The sequence below is a fragment of the Lampetra planeri genome, chromosome 12, assembly GCF_965212315.1.
Source record: "Lampetra planeri chromosome 12, kcLamPlan1.2.h2, whole genome shotgun sequence".
Taxonomy (NCBI): Eukaryota; Metazoa; Chordata; class Hyperoartia; order Petromyzontiformes; family Petromyzontidae; genus Lampetra; species Lampetra planeri.
The window spans coordinates 5,592,856-5,602,751 of record NC_136118.1 but is presented as its reverse complement, the minus strand read 5'-3'; positions in this window follow the sequence as shown (position 1 = coordinate 5,602,751).

Below are 9,896 nucleotides of genomic sequence, written 5' to 3'. Positions count from 1 at the left end.
GGTTTGGTCCATTCATGTATGATCAATTGTTAATCAAGTAAAATTAGACAGCTGACTGGGATGGGACGACACCATTCAGATACACACACACACACTTCGTAGTATGGACATTTTATCGTGCGATTTTCTTCCCGCTAAACCGCCACGTGTCTGCCATGGCGTTGATACGCATCGTATCAAGACTTGCGAGCGTCCCCCGGGGGTGGTTGTTTTGAATGCCTCTGCTATGTGCTGCTTTTTGGTGTTTTAGAATGCACCTCTGTTTGTAATACATACGAAATTGGTTTGGAGATGTGGTGCAGTGGTTAGTACGCTCCGCTATTAACCCAGCAACCCAAGTTCGATTCCTAGCCATGCCTCGCATCAGTGGTGAATGATATCTGAGCCAGTCCTGGACTGATCTGGACAGATCTCAGAAGTTAAGCAGGCTATAAGCCTGGATAGTATTTGGATGGGTGACCACCATGCATGCCAGGTGTTCATAGGCCACTGCAGGGCTTTGCAATATAGTGGTCAGCACAGGACAATGCAGCACAATCCATTGTTGCACTGCATTTGTATGCTCCCATATCTTTGCTCTATGCCTTCGCCATCCTGCACTGACCAGCGTGGCGAAGTATGGTCAAATAACCCCCATGATTAAAAAGGTTTTGGGAGACCTTCATCCAGCAGTGGATTGACAATGGACTTAATTTCATTATGATACATTTAATCCTATGACCGCTGTGTGGCTTCGCACCGCGCGCCTTTACTCTCTCACGTGCGTCTGTGTGTAACACCGTTCATTTTCATTATTAATGTACGGCACCTCAGCGCAGTAAAAGGATCCTTCAACCCAGCCAGAATAATAGGTGGGCTGGCTTTAGTTTGACCTCTTTCTGACCTTTAACCTGGCAGCTGTCTCTGGGGGTCAATAATTAGGCTAGGAACTGCATTGCAGTGCGATTCCCCTGGGCACCTGCATTGGAATTGTGACCGCAAAGCTTTAAACCGCACATTTATTCAGAAAGAGAGGGGGAAAAAAGAGTTTTCATATAAATAAACTGCTTTGTGAGGCCTCAGTTCATGGGCCTGGTGGAAACAGTGTCACTGCCTTGCATTAAAAAAATACATTTCATATGAGCAAAAATATCTTATTCAACTAAGAATATCCGTATGCATTGTATTTTGACGTTTTGTGCCATCAGCAGCTTTAGCCATAATGGCATCTTGACTTTGATGTTGAATGACACATTTAGAAAATATCAGTATAACTTATTTCAAATAATAAACACATATGCCGTTGAATCATACACTAACAATAATACTCAAATTTTATCACCAGCCATTTTCTATCCACTTTGGATAAATGTCTCCCCATACCATCACCATCCCTGATGGTCTTGTGATACCACAATCCGTAGGAAGATGATCTCATTGCTCCGTCTCTGCGGTGGTTATCCTCTCGGGAATCTTCCCTCCTTTAGCTACCATTCTTTCACGATTCTTGCCCACCGGCCATTCTGTTCTTTGCCACGTGTCTTATTGAAGTCCACTCACTGTCCTTGGAAGTCAATGTGATGTATCCGACTTGCATTTGTTTCCTCATCGATATGTTCCTCGTTCTATCAACTTGATTTCCAGTTATTCATCTCCCCATGCTGCTTTGCATACTGTTAAGCTGTAGTTTCATTGTCCATGTTCATGCTACATGTAATATGGACAGACGCATATATCCTATTGTTTAAATCCGTCTTCTGTGGGCACATTGGTATTTGGCTTTACATTATCAAATTCGGTTTTCCAAAAATACTCATTCCTGCTCTTATTTGCCTCATGATATCATGCTTGTGATCCTGATCCTCCTTAGAATAATTTCACCAGGTGTACACATTCTGTTGCATTTTACAGTTTATTCGCTCCCAACAATAATTTCCATTTGTTTATGAAGCTTGATGTGGATGACACAGATTGTGTAGTTCTCTATTGAGTCGCAGGAGCACGCCACATATCGTGCCCTCCCTCCACCTCCTGCCGCATTAAACCAGAAGAAATAAACAAGTGCAGACCTACAACTTGGAACGTAATAAATAAATAAAAGACAGAAAAAGTGTCTCAAAGCAGGATTCAACATGACGCACCACCCGCCTGAATCACTTTCTGACGGCAAGGGTAAAAAGAAACATGCCAACTCTGAAACTAATTTACTGGAACTAACCCTGCACTGATTATTAGTGAGATGCAGATTTCACAGTTAAGTGGCAGAGAACCCGCAGGGAACGCAGGGGTTACAGACAGACAGATTATTCCTGCGTACATATTTCACTCGGCCCGTTGCCTCATTACGGATTCATCCAGTGCACGGCTAAGTAACTCCATTATGAATATTTAAAGCACGGAGGAATAAATGTCATCAGAAAAGCGGCTGAATTACATGACAGACAAGGGGTATTAGCCGGGTGGTTTTAATTAATAATCTCCCAGTCGCTGATATAATAACATTCTTTCCACTACATTAAACGAGTGTGTGGGGGGGGGCTGCAGTGGAATATCTCTGCATAACTGACCTGGCGATCTGAACCCACACCCTTCCCAATGAGCTGCTCAAGAGTGAAATGTCTTTCATGCACAGTTTAATGGAATTATTTTCCAATGGTTTTCAGTAAGTCCAGTTGACCTCAGAACCCTGTTTAATGCTCTGTGCATTTTTGTTTCAATCGACAAATGTAGATGACAGCATAATTTGTATATTTTTTTAAATATTATTTGTGTACTCCTACGGCGTATACATGTATAAGCAGGATGACATGATGTCATGCTTATCACAGTGGACTTGCAATCCATGGTTCGTCGGTACATTATGATCTCCAGGCACGGCAGTTGAACCAATGGGGCAAGTTTCCTAACCCCCCCCCCCCACCTCTTTGCACCCAGCATCTAAAATGAGTACTGCACAATTCGCAGATCGGGCAGGCCGAGTGTGATCGAGGATAAAGTGTGGTTAATCCCCACTTCTTCCATTGCGTCTTGGCCAGCGTGAGTAGGCCAAGTACCCTCCAGAGGGATTCTCTAGAGCTCGCTTTAGTGGAGGCCCTTCTGCCATCAGGGATGCGAGTGAGACATTTCAGGGCTTGCGCCTTTACCTGCTTCACCTTCATACATTTGTAGGGAAAAAAGAGAGTGCAGTTTTATACCGATAATACATGTATCAAAGAGGTCTACTTCAGATATCGGAGGTAGGTAATGCTTTCAGTAGTCCCTCTGGCCTCTTCAACAGAGGATGACATCAACCGATGTTTGCAAGATGTGGTCACAAAATTAACTGCAGGTGATGTAATTGTGTCTGAGCTTTGTTCGTTGGCCAAATGCCAGCCTTGCACGTTGGCAGAGAAACAGGACTCAGGTTAACAAGTAATTCTTTACTCGAAAATGCTAACAGGACATGTTCGCTTGCATTCCCCGCGTTTTGGCAATGAGTCTTGAGTGTACAGCTGCAGCATGTAATGCTCCTCACAGGTGCCAACTCACTGACAAACTATTTGTTACAATTATACTCCAGTTTCACAGAAATGCCTGGTGTAATGGAATCTAAACTCTGTATTGTTTTGAAGGGGGGGGGGGGTATCCACACGCTTTTCGACAGGTATTGCATATAAGCAGTAATTTCAAGTATACATTTTTCGAATATTTCTCAGAACCTCCAGAAGCAGATGTTATGTACACAAAGTGAATTGATGGATAATTGACAAGCTCCCATGAAATATGCAGTAAAGGTATATACTTTTTCTTTATTCATATGCCAATAATCGCCTCGGAACTATACGCTAATTATAATTTTGTTCACGCCTATTAATGCAATACAATGCTATTTATTTCACGTGTAATGGTCATTTTCATTTGGGCATTTTGGCCATGGCCTCTGCCCCTATGGATGTCTAGTCGTTGCCGTTCAGTGTGAGGATAATTTTGATCGTGAGCAGTAGCGTTACTCGGTGATGGCAGCATTTCATCTGTTGGACCCTTGGGCAGGAGTACGAACCACAAGACCATCGCTTTTCAAGACTTTGGGAAAGAGAGAGGGATGGCATCTGAGAATACTTTCAGTGGCCTATTTAAGCAGTGCCACATAACGTGTCCGTGTTTCGATTAAAAAAGACGGGAATTTCACGTCCAATTATTTCTCACTTTTGCAGAAGGGTGTGTACGTGTGATGTCGAAAGATGCTACCAGTGTACCGTTATAAAAGCCGTGACCAATAGAGCAACATTTAAAGACGTTCTTGTAATTTATTTGCTGTCGGCCATACAGCGCGACGGCTCTTTACGGGATCTTCTTTAGAGCAATCACTGACCACCACAAAGCACCGGAGAGCGCCATGAAATATTCAGCGGGCTGTCAAAAAGTCTGCTTTAAAACAAGACAGTATTTAAAAAAATAAAAGCCATGTTTCTGTATAGCAAATGAGCTGGGCTACAATGTTATATATATTAAACCAAAGTGTACTTTTTCTTTGTGTAGGAAGCGATGAGGCTGAAAATGGTATCACAGCGGCGAACAGCAGAGTGCAGTCAACCCCCACTGACTCTGGTACACGCAGCATCACGCAAGCCGCGGGCTTGCAGCCTCCACAAACCATGCTTACGCTTAAACATTACACGCTCTTTTTTGTGTGATACTGCGATTGTAGTGGTGCACAAGCACGCATTACGAAAACTCAACACGTTCGTCAATAACAATGTTGCGGACCAGGTCACTCTTGCAAATCTAGGTCACTCTTGCAAATGAGGCGAATGTTGTCTCTTGAGTTCTCACCTGAGTAAACAAAATGAACTTGAGCACTGCCCTAAAAGGAAAAAAAGGTGGCTTTTTGGGCCAAGACTTAAACATTCTCCCACTTCATTCATTTCGGCGTGTGCATAATTGCCGAGCCATGCGGTGGAGTCGTCGATGGCCGTGTGTAGTTCTCGTAGACCTCCACTCAACTTAGTGGACAGCCATCAACAATACACGGCATCGTTTGTATAGAGCCACAGCAGCAGTTTGGATTGCCATGAAGACTCCAACGGTGGAGCTTGGCTGCATTCAGACCTAGCCCTGCGCAGAACATGATCAGCAAGGCCCACTGATGGTTTGGGTCGTACACATACACACCTCCTCCAATAGAATTAGCCGGTCAGGTACGATATTTACATTATATATTTTAAAAAAAATGGGCATATGTTCACTTTGTGTACGTTCATTTCTTTGTGAACATGTTATTGGTACAAAATTCAAGGAGCAGCCCTGCAAATGTTGCTCATGCTACTAGATGCAGCAGTTGTCGACATATGTGGTGAATGTTTGAATTCTCGTTCGGATTGGTTGGTTGGAAGAGGATGGAGTAACCCACATGTTACCACACCACAAGAGGTCGACACATGGGATCTTGCTGAAGTATAGACATTTTTGACTGCTGGTTAAACATTGGCTTCCCGTGTTGTAACCACATTTAATCTAGCCCAGTATTGAATCTCTAACTTAAGTTGTAATATGTTGGCCCGCGCAACACAGTTGCTGCACACATGTACAGTATAGCACTGAACCTGTGTAATGTTTATAATAATGATCGCATCTACTTTGTTAGGATGTGCCAATGACCAAATATCCTGGAATGTGCCTGATCTGGACAGATTTCAGAAGTTAATCAGGGTTTGAGTCTGGCTAGTACTTGGACGGGTGACCACCATACATGCCAGGTGGTCATAGGCTGCTGCAGGGCTGTCCAATGCAGACGACAATGCAGCACAATCCATTGTCGCACTGCATTTGTGTGCTCCCATATCTATGCTCTCTGCTTTCACCATCCCGCACTGAGCGGCGTGGTGAAGCATGGTCAAACAACTGCTATGACGCACAAGATGTGTGGAGGCCCTCATCCAGCAGTAGATTAACAACGCGGTGTCCATCTACACAGTCGACACATGAACTGTATTTGTACCTGTACGGAAACCTGTCTCTTCAACAACAACAAGACAAGAGATACGCCGCATGTCATGATGGAGTGGCGGTCGAGGAATAAAGCGCATGCGAGAGGACGGAGAGACGGATTCAGGTTGTGTGCCGGTGTTAGGTGGATGATAACGCGAGATGGCCGCGACTTGGGGAATCCTTCATCCAGCAGTGGATTGGCCCAGGCTGCTGGTGATGATGATGATACTGCATGTCATCGGTAAGATGCGCCGTATACCCCTGCACTCAGCGCTGCCTTGTGAAACCGCTTGCACCGTTTTCAGTGCGCGCCTGCTGTTTGCTGGTGGTGTCTTCTGCTCTAACTCCATGGCGGTGCTGTCCCAGCTCACTTGAGTGTGGCGTTTAGGGCGTCAGAGCTGCACAAACACTCCCCCCCATGCCCACTATATTACAGTGATGTGGGCTGAATGGCTTTATTGATTTCTTTAAGGAATTTAAAATTTTATGATCGGCAGTATATTTCGAAGCCGAGGCGGTACAAAAGCAATCTTCCCTGGCAGTATTAGAACCCCTCTCATGTAATAAAATTGATTAGAAAGTAATAAGTGCTGCAGACCTATATAATATACCCAGCTCTCTCTGGGGTCATGCCCTGTTTAATGTTTGCGCCTCATATCAGTGCATCTACTAATTAAGTGAAAAATACCACTTATTAGCACCGTGGAGTTTTACTTATTTTAAAGTGAAATTGAATTAGAAGACCTTTTTAACTCCGGTTTAGGGTGATACAATAGAAAGAAAGCTACGCTGCAAGGTATGCAGCACACAAAAAATATTTAATATGTTTAAAGTTTCATATCCTAGGTCAGGACAAGTTTAAAAATGCAATTAGTACAATCTCGCCTAATGCGAGTGAACGGTGTTCTGTAACAGCTGATCACCATGTATCATCGCACAGTGGCCAGGGCTAAGGTCTGCATTAAATTAGCATAGTTATGGTCATGGTGTAGCAATTCTGGGTTAAATGGCTTAAGCATGTTTAATTGATCAAGTGTACTACGAGCTGCGGTGTAAGAGCTACAAATAAAACTATAGCAATTCAACAGGAATACAATGAAGTGAAGATCTACAAAATAATATGACCTTATGATACAAAACATTTAAATTAGATATACAGTAAACTAGAGATTCAGGGCAGTGGTGGCACAGTGCTTAGTACATTGGGCTATTTTGATGGCAAACCTGAGTTCAATATCCGGCTACAGCAAACATCAGTTGCGAGTAATAACATCAGATCCGGACAGGGATGCCTCCATTCGCCAACCCCTTCACTGACTAGCATGATAAAGAATCACCAAACAACCCCCACGACTAATACATTATGTGGGGAGGCCTTCATCCACCATTGAAATGACAAAGGGTTATACATTACTCTTAATATGTATTATTGTTGTAACAAGAGATAGAGCAGTTACCTATTTTTCATCATTATTGATCACATCACCCAAACTAGATACTTCTTCATAGCTGTGAATCCCACCCGCACCTGTAGAGAATGTAAAGAAGTCCAGCTTTTCGCTTGGTCCAAATGTGTTCTGTGACTTAAAATACAAAATGCTTGAAGTTAGATAGTTGTGAATGGAACGATACCAAATGTGCAGTGGTAATTTGACACTGGCAGAGGCTTTGGGCAGTTGATGCAGCACCTGAGCCTTGCATCCTGTACAATTTGGGGGGAGGGGACGGGGGGGATACCAAAAGGAAGGGTAGAAAATTGGCAAAAACCGCTTGCGCTCGCTTATGCTATGAATTTTTTTCAAAACTGCCTGTGCTCATATTAAAGACCTACAAATTGCTACGACAACGTAATAATGGGTGTATGAGTGAAGACCTTCGCATTTACACACGCTTCATATTGTTACGTTTGAATGGCAGCATCGGTGGACATTTTTCATTTGTCAGTTGAATGCGGACAGGCGAATGCATGACGAAAATGTTTGTCTTCCATTACCCTGGTATACTTTTCAGCAATAGAAAAAAAAATGTTTGAGGCTTGGCAAAGTGTGTGTATTTTTGGTAATGCTTCGGTAAGCCTAGGTATTACAAGGGCTGCTACTCTTTTGGCTGTAAATAAAACATGTTTCACAGTTTTGTGTGCACAGCTGTACTGCTCTGTTATGAACGTATATTTATTATGGATCTTTAAAACATGGTAAAATGTCTTTTTTATTATTACAAACCCTGAGTCCAGATATGCAATAAATAGTGATTGGTATGGCTAGTGCCTATGAATGAATCCATGCACGGCAAGAGTAAAATATAAATTTTATGAATACTTTTTTCACTTTCAAAGTTGCTTTGTAAGTGTGGAAGGAATCTGCATAAACAAATACATTATTTAAAAAAAGCCCCTGGCAATACACGGCGGTATATGCCAAATCATTGTTTGCGTGATAAAAGATTTGAAGAACGAGGGACTCAGCGATAATTAATATTTTTGTTTATTTATTACATTTGTTATGATATTCCGTGCAGTTTATTCAAGTCACATTTTATGAGGCAGCGCTGCGTTTGCCACCCCAACCCTCCCATTCCGCTCTCAAAAGGCGTGTTTACACCTTCTCTCCAATATAATCGCAGCCTTTCATAACGTGCAATATCGATTTGAGGGTGGCAGCCCTCGAGACGCCTTCACAAAATAGTGGCGAGTAATTGAAACCAGCAAGCACTAATTAAACTGGTGCCTCAACTCCCCACACGCAGGGCCCGCTGCCTCTGCCCGTTGGCCCCCGTGTGCAACAACACACACACACACCAAAAAAATCTGAAATGCTGCGCACGCGTTGCTCGCATTATACAATGGTGTCGGTATATTAGTCGCCCTCCTTTTTGTTATTTTGTCCGTATCGTCCAAACACGTGGGACTTTAGGAGAGGGAGAGAGAAAAAAGAAACTGCAGCGGCAAGCAAGCAGCGTGAGGCGTCGCACGTGGAGCGAGTGGGAGGAATGGAGCGGCAAACATTTTAATGAGCTCCAAATGCTTGCAACGATCGGCCCCGTCGTTTTATCGGGCTCGACGGCGAGGCCGTTAAACAATTAGAGTTAATCGATGTGGCCGGCCTTTGGGAGGGCCGCCATTGTGGTTTTTGTTTTGAATGGAATTAAACCAATTACACTCCGGTCAAGCTTTTGATGGTGCCCAACATTGTCGCATGCCCACAGGACGTGGTAATTAATACTCAGGAGGCGGGGAGGGGGAGTGTTGCTGTGTTTGCCCATTGTGGTGTAACACATGTAAATATGCAACAGCATGCATAACACGCAAATATGAGTGCAAGTGTTAAATCGTTCATACATTTTTTGGGAAGCGTTTAATCTCACAATGTGCAGACCCTGTTGCGTGTTTTGGCCACGTGTGTGTTCGTGTGTCGTTTTTCGAGTGTGCTAACAATATTGCGAATTAGAATGACCTTGTGCAAAGAAATGTGATGTAAAAGTTGCGGGTGAAAACTGCCTGCATAGATGGAATTTCTTTTTTTTACGATTTGTAACCACAAACCACTGAGTCTAATTAACCTTTGCACTTCCAATTCAATAAGTGTAGGGATTAATACTGTATTAATACCAGTGGAGTGAGGGTAATATCAATATTATGACACTGTCATTGCCCATTTATTTATTTTGCACCTTTAATGTAAACTTTATTTCTGGGAAAGGAACCGTTTTCCCAAGACCATGCATATTTATACAGCACTGTAATATATACATATATGAAAGACCACACAAATACCCTTTGCAAATTGAACAATCGATGAACAAGAGCTCAGAATACCCGTTTCAAATCTATTCACAGAATCAAGCGTGTCTTTAAGTGAAATGGTCACTAGCTGTTCCTACTGTTGGCTGTGCTGGCCTGTCCCCTGACTAAGCCCAGGCACGATCAAACTGCATGAGGTGTACTTATTTGC